At 40.2% G+C, this 21778-nt stretch overlaps 1 long non-coding RNA gene across 2 annotated transcripts in view; it reads right to left on the bottom strand.

The window, feature by feature from the left end:
- Positions 1–12491: 12491 nt before the first annotated feature.
- The window catches only part of LOC116546455, a 37556-nt gene continuing 28269 nt past the window's right edge, over positions 12492–21778 (bottom strand). Inside the window, exons 2-3 of one of the 2 annotated variants that reach the window (XR_004266723.1) lie at positions 16488–16611; positions 12492–14012 (exon numbers count right to left, since the gene is read on the bottom strand). This is a non-coding gene — a long non-coding RNA (uncharacterized LOC116546455). Of the gene's footprint in view, positions 16612–21778 lie in introns of both variants that reach the window. The other variant, XR_004266720.1, reaches the window with a different exon arrangement.

Raw genomic sequence — 21778 nt, 5'->3', positions numbered from 1 at the left:
CTTTTGCCCATTATACATACATTGTAAATCTATGCAGCATTTTTTGGGGGGGAAAGGAACTTTTCTTCCCACCCAAAAGTTACTCTCTTAGAAACAAGTGTTCAAAGGCAAGAATCTAAAGAATAAAGAATTATAAATACAACAAAGTTTAATTAAGCAATAACTTATATAAGATTGAAAAAATGTAAATGGCCTAAATATCCAATGAAGTGTAATGATTTTTAAAAATGGATTTTTCACTTTATAACCCCTTTGAAACACAACAACTATTCTAACACAACAATGGAGATACACGGAGGAGGAGAGTTAAAAAGAAAGCCAGTGTTTGAACATATACTGCTAATTATATGTCAAACGCTGAGCTGAGCACTTACATGAATCATAGAAAGTACTGTGGTATCTATTATTTGAAAGAAACAGAATTCAATACACTGTATATCCATCATCATTATAACTTTAACCAATTCTTTATATTCAGAGTCTAGGACTATAAGAGAATTGGGGGGAAAAAACAACCTTGATTTTCTGAGATGGAGAGGTGAATTTTTTTTTCTTTCATCTGTTTCTTTTTTGTTTCTTTGACATTGGTTTTGCAATAAAAGGAAATTACACCCTACTCTGAAAATAAATTTGTAATAAAACATTATAATTTCAAGTCTAAAAGAGTACAACGAAAGTGTTTCCCAGTTTCCAAAAATGCCTCATAGACAGATTGTTGTAAATAAACTAATTCATATTAAACATTCTTTCTGTTGTTATTTTTTTAAGTTAATAGAAATGCACCAATTTCAAGACTCCAAATAGAAACTGAGAATAGCAACAACCTACCAGCTTCCAAGCTTATCCTTCTCCAATTGATTCCACTCAACAGCCAGAGGGATCTTTGCAAAACATAAATCAGATGTCCCACTCTCCTGGCAAAAAATTTCCAAAGGCTTCTCATTGCACATGTAAAATAATCCAGGCTTTTTATTATGGTGGCTAATGGTACCCTCTCTAATGTATTTCTCATCCCTCTCACTGGACGCCTGTCTTCCCATCCTTTCTTGGGTTTGTTATGTCCTCATTCTTCTTTCTCAAATATGCTTTATGATTCCACCTCAGGGCCTTGCACTTGCTCTTTCATGGCCTTAAACATGTCTACCTTTCATATTTTCTCAGAACCAAGTCCTCATCTTTCAGGGTCCAGAAAGAGAACGTGGGTGAATTAGAAGTTCTTGTCTACAAATCTTCATTGAACTGTCCAACTCTTAGCAGGTACCAGGCTTTGTATTCAGTGCTAGTTGTGAGTCCTAGTATTCAAAGAGCTCAAGATTTAGTAGAGTGCTCAGGAAGTAAACAGGCAAAAACAGTTCCCTTTGATATATGTTTGGTGCTGGGAAAAAGGGGAGATCAGTGTTGAGAAGTTGGAATTACAGAACCAAGACTTGCAGGATTAGGGTAAAAAAATCCAGAGGGGACAATATTTAAACTGAAGGATGGGCAAGCATCAGATGGAGGAGAGGTAAGACAAATTGCTCCAGCCACAGGAAATCAGAGTGTCTCCTTCTGGGGCCTGCAAGTAGTTTGCTTTAGTCACTAGAGTCTGCTGGGTTCATCCAGAACTATGCATTAACAGTTAGAGGAGCAGCAAGTCATCTGATTTAAGAGGTAGGAATTTGGAGAGCTTGAGCAAGGGTGCTGCACACATACATGGGCCAACTGCAAATTAAGTTATGTGCTGCTTCCTTCATAGCTGCACAGACACCCAATGCTAACTTTATTTTCATCTTGTCCAGGTTTTTCAGAAAAATGATCATGAATCCTAAGGCCTCTGAATGAGATGCTAACAAAGCTCCCTTTTCCTTCTAGACTAATCAAGAGTGTCTGGGGTAGTCTACTCACCCAACCTGCCCAGGGAGGAGAAGGGTCAGAAGCCCCAAGGGGCTGTTATGTTTAACAGCTAGGACACCACAAGCAAGAGGGCAAAGGCAAGACTAGGCTTTGAAAGGCCCTACATCCCACAAACGTCAGGTGCAGCTTCTGAGTGGCATGGGGAGAGGGGGATTATATATACAATAACTGGATGTGTTTTCTTAGTTTCTACAGGCTAATCCTAAAATGAGGGGCAGTTGGGGTGGAGTGAAGAGCAGAAACATCTCCCCTCCCCTCCCCTCCCCTCCCCTTCCCTCCCCAACAACAAGTGCTCCTGGGAGTACACTGAGATGCCATGAAACCTGATCCCCAACTTCCTAACTGTCTTGAAAATTTCCTCTATTCTCTTCTCTCTTCTTTCCATAAGCTCCTATATGCAACAACAACAATTACTTACAGTTACAAAGCACTGTGTGCCAGATATTAAGTTTGGTGCATATTATGCTTTTCTTTATTAACTACTACTGAAGTTTATTATTTTTTATCGACAAAAATTGTTTGGGAATATGTATATACTGTAAAATTGAACTAATTAACGTATGTATGACTTCACATCTTATTTTGGGGGAGAACACAAACTCCACTCTTTCGGCAATTTTCAAGAACGTAAAATATTGTTACTAATTGTAGTCATTATGTTGTACAATAGATCTTTTGAGCTTATTCCTTCTAACTGAAATTTTGTACCCTTTGACCAACATCTCTCCAGGACGCACCTCCCACATCACTCTTGCTTCTATGAGTTCATCTTTTTAAGATTCCATATGTTAGTGGTATCTTGTGGCATTTTTCTTTCTGTGTGTGGCTTACTTCACTTAACACAATAGCCTCCAGATTCACCCACGTTGTTGCAAATAATATTTCCTTCTTATATGGCTGAATAATAGGCCACTGTGTATGTCTAACACATTTTTTTCCATTCAGTCATTGATGGACGTTTAGGTTAGTTCCATATCTTGGCTACCGTGAATGGCGTTGCAGTAAACAGGGGAGTACAGATGTCTCTTCAACATACTGATTTTATTTGCTTTGGATAAATACACAGTACGAAATTGCTGAACAATATGGTAGGTCTATTTTTAACTTTATGGGGAACCTCCATACTGTTTTCCATAATTGCTGTAATAATTTATATTCCCACCAACAGTGTTAAGAGTGTTTCATTTTCTCCACATCCTCGTCAGCACTTGTTACCTTTAATCTTGTTGATAACAGCCATTATGAAGGGTGTGAAGTGTTATCTAATTGTGGTTTTAACTTGAATCTTTCTGATTATGAACATTTGAATTTCTCATGTTGAGTATTTTTATATACTTATTAGCCATTTGTATGTCTTCTTTTCAGAAATTTTGATTTAGGTACTTTGCTCATTTTTATTTTATTTTAATTAATTAATTAATTGTGTTGATGCCCTTCTAATCTGAGTGACTGTGAATATAGACTCAGGAGGCTGTGCCTCAGCCTCCAGAGTAGCTGGGATTACAGGCACCCACCACCACGCCTGGCTAATTTTTGTATTTTTAGTAGAGACAGAGTTTCATCATGTTGGCCAGGCTGGTCTCGAGCTCCTGACCTCGTGATCAACCCACCTCAGCCGCCCAAGGTGCTAGGATTACAGGTGTGAGCTACCATGCCTGGCCTTATTTACTCATCTATTTTGAGATGGGGGTCTTACCGTGTCACCCAGGCTGGAGTGCAATGGTGTCATCTTTCTCACTGCAACCTTCGCCTCCCTGAATCAAGTGATCCTCCTATCTCAGCCTCCTGAATAGCTGAGACCACAGGCATACACCACCATGCCCAGCTACATTTTTGTATTTTTGGTATAGACAGGGTTCACTATGATACCCAGGCTTATCTCAAACTCCTGAGCTCAAGCCATTACCCACTTTGGCCTCCCAAAGTGCTAGGATTACATTCATGAGCCTTTTCTCATTTTTAAATCAAATTTCTAGCTTTCTCATTATTGAGTTGTTTGAGTTGCTTATATATATTCAGTATTAACCCCTTATAAGATTTATGATTTACAAATATTTTCTCTCATTTTGTAGGTTGTTTCTTCATTCTGATCACTGTTTCCTGACTTCAAAATATATTACAAATCAAAATGTATGGTACTGGGATAAAAACATAGATCAACAGGACAAAATAGAGAGCCCAGAAATAAATCTATGCATTTATGGATAATTGATTTTCAACAAAGATGCCAAGAACACAATAGGGAAAGGACAATATACTCAATAAACAGTGTTGGGATAGCTGAATATCCACATGCAGAAGAAGATTGGAAGCTTATCACATACCATGTGCAAAAATCAACTCAAAATAGATTAAAGACTTAAACATAAGACCTGAAACTAAAGTCACTAGAAGAAAACATAAGGGGAAAGCTTCCTGATGATGGGCTGAGTAATGATCCCAAAAGCACAGGCAACAAAAGTAAAAATAGACAAATGTGATAGCGTCAAAGTAAAAATATTTTGCACAGCCAAGGAAACAATCAACAGAGTGAATAAACAACATATTAACTCCTTTATTCTTCAGGCAACCCAAAGAGGTAGACATCATTATTATCCCAATTTTAGAGATCAGAATATCGAGACACAGAGAAGCTAAGCAACTCATACAAAATCAACCAAGTAATCCCACCAGGGAAGGAATTCTAAACATGCAAGGAACACAGAGTTTGAGAGACCCAGCGTGAAATGAGGAGGGCGGGGCTGCCTGGGGAAAGGCAGTGAGCATGGCTATGACAACTGGAAGTCACAAAACACACAGTCAGTGCTTAGTAGAAAGGTATTAAATGACTGAAACATCAGTAACAAGATCCAGACTCTACAGTTAAGCTCCTTTAGGAGGTCCATGTTCCACACGCCAAAAATAATTTTCTACTCATCTTACTTTTAAAATCCCTGAAAACAGAAACCTATTAATAAAATAGATAAGGAAAAAGACAGGTCCACTTGAAGTTAACTTCCAAGGAAGTATATGCTTATTTATTCAACTTTTAAGAGGCTGAACCCACATTTGTGGAAAGGAAATTTGGTGGCAGTAGTTTGGGGAATCATTGCTGTTTTCTGAAACATGGTAATTGGAAAAGGACCATTTTGTGAATACTGCTCTAAGCAGGACTGTCAAGGGCGCAGCCCCTGCAATTAGGGCTAGTGTAGATAAAGGATGCATATTCAAAGATGTGATCGTGAAAATTCCGATGAAGGGGTAGAGTTAGTGAAATAATGGAAGTTAATTTCTATTTTCCTCTGTCTGAGTGAATGAGGCATATAATTAAATCAAATCACCTTCACCCACTCACACGTATGCCAAGCATGTGCACATGTGCGCGCACAAACACACACACACACACACACACACACACACAGTCTCCAGAATCTATATTCACAGCCACTCAGATTAGAAGGGCATCAATGCAAAAAAAAAAAAAAAAAAAAAAAAAAAAAAAAACCAATAATGGATTCTACATGGAAAGAACTAGACTTTCTTTCATTTCACACCCACCACCATTTTATGGTATTAGTTAGCTTCTTTACTAGGAAGCTATTTGTTGTTACCTTATGGCAGGTAATTTAGATAGATGTGGATGCCAGTCCTGGGTATATCAAAAGAGGCTGTGCTTACCCTGATCCTAAATTCCCTCACCATACAGTTGGAACGACAGCATGGAAAGGGGCAGCAATTTCAGCATTGCTACTACTCTTACCTTAATAATGGCGACTTTCTCAATGAAGCACCTAAAAGCTGTTGTAAGGAAAGAGACCATATCTTTTCACTGTGAAACTGCTCAGGCTAGAACACCTGCCCCCAGGGAAGACTTCCTTCTGGATTGTACATTTGTTCAGCTGGACATGCAGCCTTAGTACATTCCAGAGTCAAATCATCTGACAAACCTGCCAAGTGCTGAGCCTTGAGGGGTTGATGAAGACCAAGAGCTCTAGCATGGACAACTCACGCTCTGTATTTCTCAGGGCCAGGATTAGGGTCAGTCGAGTGAAGTGCCTTGAGCGGAACATTAAGGAGACAGCTACATGCCCTCAGGTTATGTAGGTGCCCCTTCCTTACATTTTATACTTTGGGTGCCTCATGCATCTTACCCTAGTCCCAGCCTGGTATTCCTCCAGGTTTTGAATGTTCAGCCCTAGAGTCATATCTCTTACTGCAGCATTCCTTACTGCTTTGAGGGAAGCTGCTGATACACCATTTTCCTTATACAGCATCTTTCCTCCTCACCAAAATGTTCGCCTAAGCTTTCAGCAGTTTAATCTACTTCTTAAGCAAAGTTCCCTTTCTTCTCTTAAGCTATCAGGGGTGCCACTGGATAGAAGTGTCTTTCTGTCTTTTGGTTTCGGACTTCAGAGCTTTCTGGGGGAAAAGGTGAAATACCCACTTGTGGTCCCAGGAGGATATACATCGGAGTCAGGATTAGTACGAGGGCAGTTTCTTTTAATCTTTTTTTTTTGTCGTCATCACAACCATCTAGCCGACATCCCATAGGAGCTTTATAGACTTCGTTTTTGTTTCATCTGATCCATTAAATTTTAATACTACAGACATAATATATATCTGTTTATGTTGTCAGGTAGAATTGAGCTTTGGAACACTAAAAACTATGATAATGCTTAAGATAATTTTTACTCTCATCCCCCAAGAGTCACTTTTAGGGGTGATTTTGCCACTATCCAGATTGCATATATTTGGGAGTTGGTCCAGGAATATGGTAGCCAGGCTCTCCCTATGTGCTGTGGATCTCCTCTCACAAAGGAGACAGATTCACTCTTGGTTGACCACAGGCTCAGGGTTTAAGTTAATAGTTAAGAGAACTGAAACATCAGGAAATTGTCAGGAGGAGAACCGGCATTCACCTTCTTCCACTGACCCCCAGTTTCACAGCTCCATGTGGGCATTTCCCTGCTTTATCTCCCCACAGATCAAAGCTGGTGCTTAGCCACCGGTCCACATTTCTTTCTTGGTGTAGCTAATCCACTAAGAATTTGCAAGCCTTGGGGATTCAGTCTCCCATTTTGTTTCTTCCCAGATCTGTCACGAGGTGATAATTCCGCTCACTTGTGTCTGCCAAATGGACCTAAACTTCAGTCCGACTGGAATGGCTTTAAATGTGTACTCAAGGAAGAGGATATTAACATGCTTATTTGGCTGTAGCTCTAAAGCCATTCGCCAATCGTTTCCCAGCAGTAAAAGTGATAATTTGATCTCTATCTTTCTCATGTTTTATTTTCTCACCTACTTTTAAATCCAGGAGTGGAAAGAGAGGATGTCATTTCTAGGATCCCTAACACTCTAACACATAGGGTTTCGCACAGGTTGGAGACCTCTGAAAGAACACACCATTTGTCCTAAAACTTAGTAAAAGACATTGCAAATAGTAAATTTTGTTGAATATTTGATGAATGATTGACAGAAAGCTTAGTGAATCAAATATTTCTTCGACCTGCCCTTCAAACCTTTTTATTCCAGTCTTGACTCTGGGATAAATTAGCTGTGTGCTCTTGAATAGGTCATTTCCTCTTCCTGAGTCCTTGATTTTTCCATGTGAAAGATAAAGGGTAGCTTTGTCCATGTGTTCTGAAGATCCTTTCAGCTCTGCCATTCTAGGATGCTGGAACTCAGATGCATAGATGTAATGCTACTGAAACATTTAAAGGGATGGTATAGCAGGCAAGGAAAGAAATCTCCTGATTTATCCTTGGACCTGAACCATAATTTCTCACTGGAGCAATATTGCTTCTTCTCTGTTTCTCAGGATCTGGGTGACAGCTGTTCAACCTTTTCCAAGAATGCTGTAGCAACTAAAAGAAGAAAACAAGGTAGGAGGGAAAGGATGAATAAGAGAGGGAGGGGAAGCAAATGAGGCAATAAACACAGAGAAGGTCAGAGAGAGACAGGAACAGAGGGTCATAGGGAGTCAGAGAGGGACATAGAAAGAAACGGAGGAGAGAGTCAGAGAATGAAACATGAACACAGAATCACAGAGAGTCCGGGAGACATAAACAAAGGAGAAACATGCACAGAAACAGAGGCAAGGAAAAGGAAAAGGAGAGACAGAAAAAGAGAGCTAAAATAAAACAGAAGCAAAACATAGCCACAGAAAGAATCAGAAATAGACACAGGCAAAGAAATTCAGAGATAGAGACAAACAAAAGGAGAAAAGGTCTTGGGGGCTGATGACAAGACACAGACACAGAGATTTCCAGGGTGGAAAAGGACAAAAAGAGGTATTTTTATCATTTTTTCAAACAATCACCATTACCAGATTGTTCCCCTCCCAGGTAGCATGGATGGGGAGGGAACCTTGGGCCCCTACTGTCTCTCTCCTCCTCTAATGCTCTGCTTATGCACGAAAGACAAAGTTATTTGAATCCTGGGTGTCATTAAATGCTCTCTTGCCTTCATTTACAATGTGCTAGAACATGATGCTCCTCTGGAGATTTCGTGTAGGAGAGAGTCCCCGCAGCCAAGAATAGCAGGGGCTGCCAGCCGTCCTCCTGAAACCATAGCCCAACCCAGAGTGGGAGGATGCTCACACTTCAACTTCATGAGTTTGCAACTTCAGTTTAATAGGCCCAGCAGGGCCAGCACCAAACAAATCCACGCCTGGCCCAGAAGCAATCCCACCCCCAGCTGAGCTCCTAAGAAAGCACTTGCTTAAAATGTGATACGAAGTCTGGTGAAGACTCCACACACTGCAGATATTTGTTGATTCTTGGATTTCCTTCAGGGAGCCTGTGAGCTCCTTGAGAACAGAGGGATTTATTTATTCATCTCAGCTTTTCTGGACGTCAGGCTCTCACGATTTGAATGGCACCTTCAGTCAATTGCCTCAAGTTGTGGCTCAGCATCCATATCAGTCCACACATTGCCATGCTTTTCTTTGTTTGCTTTTTTATACCATATCCTTTCCCAAAATCTCTTTTCCCCTCAGTCATTCAGGCATCCATTCTCATTTCTGTTTCATGCCTGTCTTTTCCAAACCACCCTTCACTTGTTGAATTTCAGACATGTGGCTCCAGGAACACGGGCTATACTGCTCTGCATGTGCCATCTCATTCCTCCCTCAGTGACGTTGCAGTCTACCTTTCATGCTACCTTGTACTCACTGCATTTCTGTTTTAAAAGCACCTTGTGTGGTGCTTGCCACTTAGTAGGTGCTCCACAAGTATTTTGATAAAATAATGAATTTCTACATCTATTTATCACTCTTCCTTACAAGAATATATGACTACTGTGTATGGTTTACATACAGGGCTTCAGTGCTTTCTACAAATGGGAAGGCATAAACTCCGCTTTTTACTTTCTGAGCTTACCCAAAGAAGGTTTGAATCAACCTGAGAACCCCCAGGGTAAAGTGGAATGACCACTGGAATAGGAATCTGGAGATCTGAGTCAGAATTCTCAAGTCTACACATTTGTTACTTGAGAGATCTCAATTTCATTATTTATAAAATATGGGCAGCAAAATCTACCTTGCTTACCTCTCATGGTGGTCAAAGGAGCTAAAAGTTGGAAAGGTTTTGGTAAATGGCAAGAACTTAACCCTCCAGCCTTATATAAGGTTATTTATACTGGCATTAACTTAGAGATCAATAAAAATGTGTTCATTTTAAGCTCCCTGGGGAAGTGTCTGGCCGCATAGTAGGAACTTAATCTTTATTGAATAGAGAAATAATCTTGCTCCCCTTTCTGAACTACCTCTTATTTACTTTTCTGCATTCTAATACCTCACTTCTTGTTGTTCAGCTTTGTCTTCATTTTCAGGCCAGACTCATGTCGTTGACGTAGAAGACCGAAGAGTCACCATCTTTCTCATGACCTACCTTGCTCCATTGGATATTGGAGGTACTTCACCTCTGATTGCATGAATATCACTGTCTCCAGAATTCAAATCCTTTGGAGGATTTAGACCATAATATTTTCCTTAATTCAGACTCACATTTTTATATCAAATCAATGGAATGGCCAAAAAAAAAAAAAATCTGTGCAACAGTTCATGAGAGAGGAAGAATTGGCCCCAGAGATTTAAAAGGCAATACTCTGGCCTGAAGTCTCGGAGAGGTGGGAGAAGCAGGTGTTACAGCCCTAGCACAAAAAGGAAGTGATACAGTTGAAGCCACTAGACCAATCTCCATCCCACTTAAATAGTCCCTTCCAGTACTTTTGACCTCATGCCTGGGGTTCAGGGGTCAATCCCTTACAATATCAAAGGAGACCAGCAATGCCCCATCCGTGAGAATGAAAAAGCTTACTTCGTATTCAAAATTCCTAAGGAGCAGCAGCACTGCTTTTGTTTACTCTGAGCACTTCCCCTGAAATATCCTGCAAATAAAAACAGCTTTGAAATTCAGGCTCCGTTTAAGTTCAACTTTCCAAACCTTTGCTGGTAATCCTTTTTTAATTGACATAGAATGTATCCTCAATTATTAATAGAAAGTGTATTTTTTGGAGTCTAATTAAATGCCCTAATCACATTCCTACCATTAAAAATGGTTTTCGATTTTGTTGGTTTTTGTCTTTTAATGAGCTATTTACTCTGCTGTTAACTACAGTGTGGCTGAAAGGGGAGATTCAAAAACAGCTCCACATACTCAAAAAGAAATAGCTTTGTTATTGATAAAAATAATAACCTCATGTACAGCAGGGGGTGGTAAGAAAGCCTAAATTTATGGCTGCTGTGTTGAATGCGCAAATGTCACTTCCTTAAAGAGGGAAAATTAGTTTTTAAGCCTGGTTTAGCAGCCAGAATCTCTGGCGGTCTGTATAATATTGGATTTTTCAAAGCTTCTATGATGCCCTGGGGTGGGCTGTTTTGCATTCAAATTGCAAATTATGTAACGTTGAAGATGTTATTTAAGGAAAAAATGACGACCGAGTTCTCATTCTTTTTTTATTCATTTTCCTTTTAAACCTTTCTTGTCCTTCATCTTTAGCTGACATTTATTGAGTACCTACTGTGTCTTAGGTGCTTTTATATCATTTGAAACTCATGACAATCCTTTGAAAGAGGTGGAGTTATATAATTTCAGTGGATTGAGAAACTGAGGCTCAGAGAGTCTAAGTGATTCTACCCCGGCTTGTTGAAACAGATTGTCAGGCCCCACCCAGAGTTTGTGATTCAATAAGTCTCTGAGTAAGGCCTGAATGTGCCCTTTCAACAAGTTCCCAGGTAATGCTGATACAGCTTGTCAGGGGGCCACACATTGAAAATCACTGCTCTACAACACACTACCTTTTCCTCCAACTCTTAGGCCTTAGAGCTGGAAAAGATTCCAAGAGGTCATTTGGTCTGTGTTCCTGCTCTCAGATAGATAAGACATTAATTATGCCTATTTTATAGATGACTCATTAGAGAATTGTTATCGGCAGCAAAGGGAGGAAATGTCCTGCCCAGAGTCAGTCAGGTGGTAAGTTCTGGGCTACTCTCATTCAGCATTAGGGTGACATTTAGCAGATAGGACACTTTTAAAGAAAGAACTCATCTTGTAAGCTAATTTCCCAGTCAACCTGCTGCCCTGCAGGCCAAGCCTCAACTGGAAGCAAGTTAGCTGGTTGGAGCCAGTCCCTTCCAGTTACCAGGATCACTGTCCATCACTCACAATGAGGGTGAGGGGGGTGGAAGAGGAGGGCCTGGGAGGCAAGATGCATCCCTCAGTCTAAGCCTAGGCTTCAACTTTGCCAAGGTCTTTGTCCACCCGAGAGGAAGTTATTCAGGTGACTCACAAAGTTACAGTGAAGGTCTAGGGTAGAAGGAAGACATTCATCATTTCATTTTACACTTCTATCTTATATTCCCTATAATACCCTGTTTTAGTAATTTAGTAAGTTATTGTCTTTTTTTGTATTTTTGCACCAGCAAAAAGCTTAATTGAAAAAGAAAGGCTTAAATGTTTCAACATAAACATTTAAAATAAAATATGATTTCTTTAAGCCTGTTGTCATATTTCTTCACTTTTTAAAATTAATATGAGTGTCAAAAAAGTGGCTTAGGTTTCCCTCTCCACCTATGAGAGATGCTGATCAGGGTACCCATGGCTGTATAGAAGCAAAACTGCAGGAAGCAGCATTTATCAAGGTAGAAATGAGAGGAGAATTGCAGAGAACTCCTGGATATGTGTTCAAGCCTGCACATCTCTGGCAAATCCCCATTCTGTTTTGGAGAAGTTGGAGGGGCAGAGCCTCCACACAATTCCTGATTATTAAATCAGAGAAACCTCCATCTGCAGAGAAACCTCCAATCAGCCCCCATCCCAGTCCCCAATCTTCTTAAACCTGTTCTCCATGCTGCACCAGTGTCTTTGCAGAAGGCTTAGATCTGAGCATTTCATGCCCCTTGTTGGATCCTCCACAGGAACAATAGCTCTAAGATAAAGCCCACATCCCTGGTCATAGATTACAAGACCAGGCACACCCACAGGCAAGAGCTGAGGCCAGCTAATTCTAATTGTCACAGATTAATGGCATTGGTTTTGTTTGCATGCCATCTCTGGGTTTGTGTTTAAAAAAAAAAGTTGTGTATAAAATCCCAATCAAGAAAAAATAACATTACCATGTAGGAGTTTACATCCATTGTTTGGATATGATTGCAAGGAAGATGGGGGAAGTTCCAATCTAATTGCTATGGAAACATAAGTACTTTTCATCTTATTTTTTAATAAAGTCTCAGTACTTCTCCCTACATTTTCATTAAATTTGAACTCGTACATTTAAATATCAGCACATCTCTAGAACCGAGAGTCCTGAATCTAGAGACAAAAGCAATCTGAAATCGGAGGAGCAGAGGCATTTTATCAGAAAACACGAAGGTGGAAAAACACAAGACTGGGATCTGCCCCAGGCTCCTTTTGTTTCCAAGTCTGTGCTCTCAACTGCCTGGCCACATATGTGCATGAAGTGGGGCAGAGGACAGGTAGGGTGGGCTATCTCCTGCGAGCCAGATCTGTGACAAGCCCACCACCATGCACAATAAGGCTGCCATGCTGAACTTACCGTATGAACCTCGCCAATTTCTTTATCCAATTTGAGGTTTGTTTCTTTTCCTTTAGTGTCCTTACCACTCTGAAATCCTGATTCAATAAAAACATTTATCTCTATTCATCTTTACAGACTTCATAGTCGAAGGATAAATAAAATGTATTGATTGTTTAAAAACTTCTTGCAGATCTAAATTAGAAGTTAACTCCTCCTACTTTCTGCTTTTCTGTCCCTCTCTTGTTCTCCATCCTCCTCTTTCTCTACCTTTTCTTATTTTTTTCTCTCTATGCTTGCTCCTTGGTTTTTCATTCCTTCCCTTTTGCATTCTGTAAACAGCCAGTCATCTTCCACGGCTCACAACCCCCCAGATTGCTAAGTGAGTAGAACTACTTAGGTCACAAGTGTGCTGGGTGATTATATTAATCAGCTTGGCCTGCCATAGCAAAATACCACAGGTCGAGTGGCTTAAACAGCAGAAATTTATTTTCTCACAATTCTCCAGGCTGAAAGTTCAAGATCAAGGTGCCAGCAGGTTTGGTTTCTGGTGAGGCCTCTCTTGCTGACTTGCAAACAGCCTCCTTCTCCCTTCTCTCTGTGTCTTCACATGGCCTTTTCTTTGTGTGCTGAGAGATACAAAGAGAAAGAGAGAGAGAGAGAGAGAGGAGGCTCTGATGTCTCTTCCGCTTTTATAAAGACACCACTCTGATCAAATAGGATCTCATTCTTATTATTATCTCACTTAACCTTTATTATCTCTTTATAGACGCTCTGTCAAAATACAGTCAGTCACTCTGGGGATTAAGGATTCCACATATGAATTTGGGGGAGGTCACAATTTGCCCATAATGATGATCTAGAATAAGCATGAACCTTTTTGCATCTCTCATCCTCATCTATAAAATGGGAATTTGGGGCCAAGTGATCTCTTAGATCCTATATAACACATTGGCATATTCTTCTCTCACTAGGAACCAGAAGAACCATCGATGGCACCTCTGTGCTCCTGCCCACCTTCCTCAATGTCACCTTCTCTTTTGCCTTTCATATGACTCCATAAAAGATGTGAGGTTTCCCAGAACTGCGGAGGGTCCACATTCCATCTGGGAGGAGAGGAGATGAAGGCATCAGACTCTTCCTGGCAAGCAAGCAGCCTGCTAAATGGTGCCAACAGTGACTGATGAGCAAGTTCTGATTCAGCAACCTGGGGAGCTTAAGGGCACTTCAATAGCTCTTAGACACTGGACCCTAGAGCAATGAGCAATATGAATCTATTAATGGCAAATCGCATCACAAAAAATGGATCCACCTTGGCATGAGCTTTGTAAATGACAGCATGAGAGGAACAGAGGGGCTTTGATGTTGTGGACCTGAGGGATGCTTCCAGCCACAGCCTGGTGAAATCATGGGATTGGCAGGCAGTTTAAAGGACAATGCAGTGACAGATGGAAATGCAGTTGTGTAAATAAATTATCCAGAAGCTCAGAAGCATGGCATATGTAAGTCTTTTTTACTGCTTTCATATTGAATAGTTCTTGGCAGCCATGTTACCTGTCCTCAGTGTCTTGGGTTTGAGTTTGTTCATTCGAAGGATGTGACCATGCTGGGGTCAGGGTACAATCTTTGCTCAGCAACAATTTTAATTATGGTGGAAAAGTGGATTCAATGGTGGTTCTAAATCCTTGTTGATAGGATGTGAAATGTGATGCTTCAGGTCACAAAATGAACCCTTCTTTATCTGGTCCTTGTTTGCTCCTCAGACCTTGTCTACTGACTCAGCCATTCCAGCTGAAATGCTTTTCACTGGTTGCTAGTCACAGCCTGTGTTCCTAGAGTACTCCCCCACCACTCAACCTCATCTAAGGCTTAGGGTTCACTTAACTGGTACTTTCCTTAAAACTCCTGAGCATTTCCCAAGACTCATTAACTAGTGATGCCTGGCCCTACCAGGCATGTCCTGTTCTTGTCGGTTAGAGTTTGCGGCAGACAGAGATAGTCAGCCCAGATCCTCCTTCAAGGAAGCACTTATCATTTCATTGCCAGGAATCCAGTCATCAGACACTATCCAATATTGAGTTTGGTTGTAGAGACCTGGGGCCATGCTCTTCTTGGAACAATCATATCAAATAAAGGAGCAGGATGAGAGCTAAGTGCCTGGCCATTTTCATCTCAGTGGGGAATCCCCCAATAAGCAGGAATTTCTCAGAACTGCCTTTGATTGGCCAAAGCTTTGTTGCGACTGGATCTTAGTGAAACATAAGCCCCTGCCCAATCTTCCTCCCTCTTCCTGCCACAAGTCAACACCTAATAAACCTTTGGGAGAGCTAATTCTGCCCCAGCATCTGCTTTCAGAGGGCCTGGCCTGCAACAGTGCAGATTTTATGAGTTGCTAAATGTTTTTACTATCAGTCCTCCTTATATAAACTGAATTGCTTTTAATTAAGACACACCCTATTCACTCAGGTTTTCAAATTTTAGCATCTGCTCTTCTTTCATCTTGATATTTCCTCTGTGCCATCGCTCTTTATCTGGATTATTCTCATTCTTTTAAAACTCATCCTAATAGTAAAAATCTTTGAGTCCTGAGAAGCCCCTCATGATAGTATTAAAGTTCTATAGCCATGCAACAAACTACCGCAAATTTAAAACAAGACAGATGAACTATCTCAGAGTTTCATATGGGTATGGGCTAGCTGTGTCCTCTGCTCAGGGATTCACCAGGCTGAAATCAAGGTGCTAGCCAGGGCTGCAACCTCATCTAAGACTTATGGTTCTCTTCCAAGCCCATTTGTGTTTTTGGACTGAAATCAATTTCTTGTAATGATGTAATTGACGTCCCATTATGTTGCTGTCTGTTTGCTTTCTTCTAGGAAAGCAGGAGCATATCTCTTTGACACCTCATCTTCTTTTAAAGGGCTCACCTGATTGGGTCAGGCCCACCCAAGCTAATTCCCATTTGATTGACTCAAAGCTGACTGATTAATAACCCAACCACAGGAGTAATATCCAATCATATGCACAGTTTCTAATCACATACAAAAAGAATAGGCTCTATCCACAGCACAATCAGGCATGCTGGCAGAGGAAGAAGAGTTTCATACTGACAATTAAATTCTCTGGCCTAGAAGTGACACCAGATACTTTAGCTCAAAACTCATTGACCAAAGCTAAATATATCCAACCACAAGCAGCCAGGAAGAGCCTTGTAGGTGGATAACTGGAAATATTTGACGACAATTATCGCAGACTATCACACAGGGTAAAGATTGTGTCTTTTATTTCTGGATCCTTGGGGCTTATTCGGTGACTGACTGAAAGACTGTCAACAAATGTGGACATCAAGAAAGAACATTCCCATAAAAATTTTTAAAAAAATAAATTTTCAAGGTATCTTACAGACCTTCTTTTGTTCCCTTCTACCACCTTGAAACCTAGAAAATAAAATTTTTTTCAACTGTGTTTTCATGACTGTCGTATATTTATTATTGGCTTCACAAAAATACTGTTAGTAATTTTTTTCTAAAATTCACATTTTTGAAACCAGAGAGCATAAAAACATTTCAATGCTTCATATTTACGTGAAACCATGGATCTCTAGTATCCTGACTGTGATCCTCATCTTGTATTTTAGGCTTTAGTGGTCTTCAGGGGATTCACTGTCCCTTCACCCATGTGCTTTGGGTAGCTACTCTTTCTGCAACCCTAAAAAAAGAGATATTAAAATAGGGTTAAAATTAGGCATGGTGTGAATTGAATATTCATAGCAATCATTTTTCTTACCTTTGTAAGAAAATGCCCTTGAAGAAGCAAACTTGGAACATTCCCTACATTGTAGTGTTTTTAAATCTTGTTTTCAGTATGACACAGATCAACTTCAGAGCAGCGGTGCACAAACAGTTCATTTAAGCAGCCAGAGCATTGGAAATTATGCATTTGGGAGGAACAATGAGCAGATTAAGGCTGTATCAACCTTTTCCCAGACCTCTGATTTTAAATAGAACATTGCAGTTACTCCAACATTTTGTCCACTTAAACCATCTCTAAAGAATCCTCACCAGTGATTCTTCTTGTACAGTGGTAAATTTCAGGCTTCATTATCAAATTAATGAGTTTTAATATCTCATAGAAATGGACAAAGTGGAATAATAGAGAAGTAAATGTGGAAAAGGTAGTCTCTTTTAGTACTGATACCCAAGCCTCCCACCGTCATCAGACAAGTCCCTTGTTCTGTAAAAGCAATATTGGGTGTGAGGTGGCAAACAAGGGTTAAGGGGCTGCTAGGAAAACCTGACTGGCTAGTGCCACTCCCTCAGTACTGAGGCTACAGAAGACAGTGTCATTATTCGAAATTCCAGACGATATCAGAGCAAAGGAGCCTCAGATATTCAGATTCTAAGATGTAGAGATCTCAGATCTAGGCTAAGAAGTCCAGGGAGAGATGAGTCAAGTCAGTAAGAAGCAAGACATGTAGGAGTTCAGGTGAGCAACACACATCCAGACCTGTGCACACACTCCATGTAGAAGGTCTAGGGTAGATGCTTCCTTAACACATCATGTGGTGAGACCAGACCATATGTGGCTGTGGCAGGCTAGAGCATCAGACTTGGCAGACAGGGGCAGAATAAGACAAATCATGAGGGCAAGAATAAAACAGTATGAGACCAAGGCTCACAACTTGACAAAAATCAGGGAAAGCAATCAATGGCTAAATGAAGAAAGAATAGGAACAGAAATGTCATAAAGATCCAAGGTTAATGCCAAGAGGAATGATAAACAGGTATGCCATAGAAACTAGGATCCAGGCAGAAGGAAGTCAAGATCAATTTCCTGAAATAACACATTGAGTACCCAGGGATTCTTTTGCCCTTTTGTACCCCAAAGCTTAACAGCAGTTTCTAAAACTTTGCATAAACAAATGAACAAGTATAAACACGAGTAGGTCTGAGGCTAGACCACTGTAGCCACACAGAGAACAAGTGAGCATAAATATGGGTTATAACAAGTTGGAAGAATGAGGATGCTATGGGAGTGCTTTTGAGTGGGACCAGCATTCCATGAATGCATAAAGCAGGTATATATATGTGTGTATATATATATATATACACACACACACACACACACACACACACATATATACATATATATGTGTGTGTGTGTATATATATATATATACACATATATACATATATATACACATATATGTGTGTGTGTGTGTGTGTGTATACATATATGACAAAAGCATGGCCAGTCGCCCTGGAGGAGCTCACAGGCCAGCAGAACATACGACAGCATGACTATGTAGCATGGCTGTTAGCTCCAACATTTCAATGAAGTTCTCTCTGCTTCCCTGGTAAAAGTCAGGAACCACTTGATAACTGTCAGCAAGATCAGTAACCCTGTTGTAATGACGGGAAGATTTTTGACAGAAGTAAAATTCTTAATGTATGGCAAACTCAGTCAGTGTGATGTTAAAGGACCTCTTGAGGAGGCACCTGAGACTGCACATCCTACAGAAGGTTACTCTGTTCTCAACACTGCTGGATTTCACAAGTGAGAAAACCCCTAGAGCACAGGCAATCACTGGATTCAAAAGAAGGATGGAAGCACTGTGGCCCTACAAGAATTTGAGCAGGCAGTCAAATGGCTATACAGTTCTAATGGTTGTTTGGCAGAGGGTTACTTTTGGAGAAAGATACGCATGATCATAAGAGGAAAGGATCTTCTTCCACTCTTCTTCCTTTTGAAAGAAGTGTATCTGTTACCCAATACAGGCTATGCAAACTTTGTTGTTCCCAGTTATCATAGGTCTCAAGGGCATTCAGTAGAGGCTTGTCAACCATTAAAATTGATAGGAGAGTCCACACTACCATCTGATATTGGCCCTTTAGCCCTAAATTCAGATGATCTCCACTTTACTGAGTAGTTAAGACTATTCTTGGAGTCCTAAGCCATATGACCTGATGTGTCTGGGCAATAAAGGGGAATGAGCTGAAGTCCAGTACGAGAGTGCTTGGGTGACAGAAAAGTCAGTCACCAAAAGCATCAAGTCCTAGAGAGGCAAAGCAACCTCCAGTCCCATCTAAACCAGTGTCTGTACCTTAGGGGAATTATCTGAAAGTGAAGTCTGCGGTGAAGGAAGACTACTTTTAGCAACTGTGGCTCTCAACATGGAAAGTGATGGATCAGTCAGTAAGATGTTACTCACTACTCAACAATGAATACTCATTATTTAAACTCATTTTTTAAGGGGTGATGCAGGTAAAAAAAATTAGATTTCAAGAAGCACAAGAGTTAGGACAGGGAATTTTCTTGAATTCCCATGATAGTCCCATTCAATGTCCCATTAAAACCTGGGACAGTGAAAGACCTTTTCTAAACGTGTTTATAGCCAAGTAGAAAAGGAGAAGTGGTGATTATTCCTTTGTAGACGCTAATTCTTGTCTGAGGAATCCAAATCTAAGGAAGGTTGGACTACACGTGTCCCTTGTATGGTGATGCCCTTAACCTACAGTTATCACTTCTTCTCCAGGCATTTGAGTACCTGACTTCTGCTCCAGCCATAATGAACAACTGCTTGATGAGTAAACCATCTTCCCTCATTGCATTTCCTTTGCTGAAACTGCCCTTGATTTTTCAATCTTTCTTCCTGGATTACTCCTGAGTGCCCTTCAAAACTCAGCCTGAGAGTTTTCTTTTCTAGTACACTTCTCTGGTCCTCCAGAATGCTGATGCATCCCTTCCAGAGCACCTTGGACTTAGCCCTCTGCTCATCTTTTCCATCCTCAATTATTGACGTTTACTTGTCTGTCCCATCAGACTCTCTGCCCCATCTGTTTACTTGAGCATCTGTGAGTTATTCAAGGGCCCGGACTATAAGACCGCATCAAACCAGTGTCAAAAAATAATGTCTGATGCCTTAGTAAGCGCTGAATAAATATTAATGACAAAAACCACAATTACTTTTGCACCAACCTAATATCTGTTGATCCTCTGAATGAAAGAATACATGAAATGTTACTCAGGCTGAGTTTCTAAAATGCTTCATTTTATCATTGTAGGGAAGTATTCCAAATACCTTTAGGATTAGATTGGTTATTATGTCATGTCTTTCAGAATTAATGCAGTTTATCAATGTTGTCATCACTGACATAAGGCCTCAGTTTCTCAAACAATCAATTGGAAGAACTACACTGATTTAGAGGCTTGTGTTTGCTAAAACCAGTTTCACTATTTAGATTCACACCTTCTTCTCTGTGAGTTTGTTTTGTTTCAATTACCATAAAACTAGTAAATAGAATCCTAGGTCTTCAAAATTACAGAACCAGAGGTCAGGAAAGGTGGATCCCAATAAGCGAAATAAAAAAATTCCATGGTCAAGGACATTGCCCTAAAGGATAAATGTATCTCATCACTATTTTTGTGTTGTAACACTTCGAACTTTCTAAAGTGATGTATAAGTAACATAGAGGCAGAAAAGTGGTTTGAATACCATTCTATATATAACTTCTATAAAGGTCTTTCAAACATTTTTTCATCAAAGAGTCCATTTCTTTTTGGGTCTAGCCAATCTTGCAGACTCCCTGGGAGACCTACGTTTCATCATGGAAACAGTCAATAATGTGTCCCAGGTTCAGAACCTCAATCTCTACCCAAGTTCCCAGGAACAATTTCTTGTGACTCCCATGACTTCCATTTACTTGTGACTTGGGAATCAGAGAAACAAGTTCGAGCTCTTTCTAAACTTATACTTTTAGAATGTTTCTCTGACACCTAGATCCAAAGCCCAAATGCTTTTCTTAAAATAAATTTTTCTTTTAAATGTCATGCTTTGAAACTTGAAAAGTTGTTTCCAATTAGTTATGTTATTAGAAGAATATAGCTGAGAAAACAACATAAAATGACAGAAATCCTCAAATAAATTTTATTTCCTAGCAAGCAACGTACATATTTATGTTTGGCTAACACATGAGCATGAATTTGTACTTTATGACTGTATGATATTGTAGGGCAGGAGAGTGGGAAAGAGGTTCTAAACTACATTCATAAAAATAATGATGATACAGTATACATAAGTAGGCTTCAGAATTCATAGCATGCTTTCACATTTTCACGTCCTTTAACTCTCACAACGGTTCTATAAGAGTTAGCTGGGTGGGCAAGCAAGATCATTGACTAAAAAGAGCAAAGGTTTTAAAATTAGGCAGCCTAGCATCCAATTCGAACAGTGCCATTTATTAACTCTGTAATCTTTACCTAGTGTCATGACGCATGCCAGCATCAATTTCTTTTTTTTAAATCTGTAAACGACAGTTTATTTATTTATTTATTTGTACTTTAGGTTCTGGGGTACATGTGCACATCTTGCAGGACTGTTACATAGGTACATACATGGAAAGGTGTTTTACCACATTCATCCCCCCATTGCCTATATCTGGTTTTTCTGCCCACATTATCCCTCCTCACCTTCCCTACCCCCTGCTGTCCCTCCCCTAACCCCCACAACTGACCACACTGTGTGATGCTCCCCTCCCTGTGTCCATGTGTTCTCATTGTTCAACACCTTCCTATAAGTGATAACATATGGTGTTTGTTTGGTTTTCTGTTCCTGTGTCAGTTTGCTGAGAATAATGGCTTCCAGATTCATCCATGTCCCTGTGAAGGACATGAACTCATCATTTTTTATGGCTGCATAGTATTCCATGGTGTATATGTGCCACATTTTCTTTATCCAGTCTATCGTTGATGGACATTTGGGTTAGTTCCAAGTCTGTGCTATTGTAAACAGTGCCACAATGAACATACATGTGCATGTGTCTTTATAACAGAACAATTTATAATTCTTTGGGTATATACTCAGTATGAGATTGCT

This window comes from Sapajus apella, unplaced genomic scaffold, assembly GCF_009761245.1.
Source record: "Sapajus apella isolate SASKATOON/1434 unplaced genomic scaffold, GSC_monkey_1.0 scaffold5, whole genome shotgun sequence".
Taxonomy (NCBI): Eukaryota; Metazoa; Chordata; class Mammalia; order Primates; family Cebidae; genus Sapajus; species Sapajus apella.
The sequence above is the reverse complement of the archived record's forward strand: the minus strand, read 5'-3'. Positions and strand labels throughout refer to the sequence as shown.